The sequence below is a fragment of the Cornus florida genome, unplaced genomic scaffold, assembly GCF_030987335.1.
Source record: "Cornus florida cultivar Cherokee Brave unplaced genomic scaffold, ASM3098733v1 CherokeeBrave_3.0.0_Hap2_Chr06, whole genome shotgun sequence".
NCBI classification, from domain to species: domain Eukaryota; kingdom Viridiplantae; phylum Streptophyta; class Magnoliopsida; order Cornales; family Cornaceae; genus Cornus; species Cornus florida.
In genome coordinates this window covers 34,827,381-34,829,496 of record NW_026775576.1, presented here as the reverse complement: position 1 = coordinate 34,829,496, position 2,116 = coordinate 34,827,381, and positions in this window count along the sequence as shown.

The window sequence follows — 2,116 nt, the reverse complement described above, 5'->3', positions numbered from 1 at the left end:
AGTGGGCACTATAATTTAAATTTATAAACCGCTTAACACCTATACTATGTAGTATGAGTGAGAAGGGATCGTCCCAAGGGATTGAGGTGTCGTACTAGGTTGAGAAATCAAGATTAGGGTTAGTAGGTTGAGTGATCAAAGTAGTGGTTGGTTGGTTGGATTACACTAGATGCAAATTAAACTAAAGTAAACAATAATACAATAGAGAGAATAAAAGAGAGAGAGATCTTGGGGTTTAAAGATCACCACTAGGCATACTTTTCTACACCTTTAATGAATGATTAATGAGGGGAAAAACATATATTGCAACAAAGAGTGTGTGTGTGGTTGTTTCAACAAGCATGGATGACAAATTAAGCATATATTGTCTAAACAACATGGTGGATAGCACAACATATCAAATTAAGCCATTAATCCTTTCTTTAAGCTCATAATCCAAACACTTCACAAGGTTAGAGATATATGTTACTTGCTTTCATAAGTATGGAACATCAACAACAAGCATGGATTGTCCTCCCATTTAACAAATACACTACAACTAAGCTAATGACATGAAATTAAACTAATTAAACTAAGGGAGAGGTACAATCCATCAAGAAATGAGTATAAACCATCAAATAAACCATAAGAACATGCCATTAAGCACTATGTCTTGACAATCTCGAGATATATAGCATCAATACACATAGACATGCATCAATAACACAAGAAATAGAGACAAACATATGAACATCTATTCTAGCATACATAGATATATGGATAGAATGAAATGATCAATTGGAAGCATTAAACCACATAAATCATTGAAAAAACAAGATCTATATATATGAAAGTGTCAAGACATGAATCACAATACAATTCCCCTAAAAAATACATAAATTAAGAAGTTGAAAGCATGCTTAGGCTAACTCTAGCCCCAAGAGGATGTCTAGCCACTCATAAATGATGTCCTCCAACCCTCAAGGGCAAGCTCCGTGGAAGAAATCTGCTCCTTGGTTGATGAAGAGTCTCCAATGGTGTTTTTAGCCTTCTTCTCTCCTTTGCTTCCTCCCTAAGTATTATCTTTTCTAAGTATGTGTCTATGTGTAAAAGTGGCTCATATTCCTTATATAGGTAGGTCAGAAATCACCCCAAATGAGTTGGGCTCGTACACCAATAGTCCTCTAATGATTGGATATGAGACAACTTTTAATGAGCTGGAACTCAGATTTTTCTCGAGATTTGGGAGGTTTGATTGATCGAACTTAAGGTGAGATCAATCGAACATGGCTGAGATCTATCGAATTGAAGCTGGATCGATCCTCAATGGTGGCGCCTTTTGGATAAAAATAAATCTGAGATATTTTTGAAGATATTTTTGGGAAAAGGACAAAAGTGGTTGGTAGGGTGGTACAACTGGATAAGATCTGGCATGTGGATAAGGACAAGAAGGTTCAATCGAACAGAGAATGATGTTGGATCGATCGAACTTTTGGGATCTCTGAAAATAACATCATGGCCTGGATCTATCTTGAAGTGCTGAGATCGATGGAAGTTGGATCGATCGAACTTTTCTTGAGATCGATCGAAGTTGCTGAAATTCCACCATTTGCTTCCTTTTGCTCTACTTTGCTCCTTTCTTTGATTCATCCCAGAATTGCTTCATTTCTGCTCTTATTTGGCTTAGTTAGCTTATTTTGGGGATAAGTACCTGAAAATGGAAATAACACGATATCAATACAAAACGGTAAAATAAGATAGATAAAGGTTCTAGAATACCTAACTTAAGGGGTTTAAATAAGCACTTTTCAGCGCTCATCAAGTATACTAATTATGATCTAAATACATAAAACAAGTATACAGTTTCAAGTATACTAAACAGGATTCAAATATCCAAGTAAGCATCAATTCTCAAGCTACAAGTAATCCATGATTAACAACTTGAAATTAAATACGAAATCAAATAGTGGAAAGACTACGATCCTTGGCTGTGGACTAATCAAGTTATTCTGGGTTACTAGCCCGCAAGGTACTACCTAGTGCACATGTGTATAAGTTATTCCGGGTAATTATGACCCACAAGGCACTACCTACTGCGGACTTCATATGACTTAGGAAACTCACGAATCCGTACTAG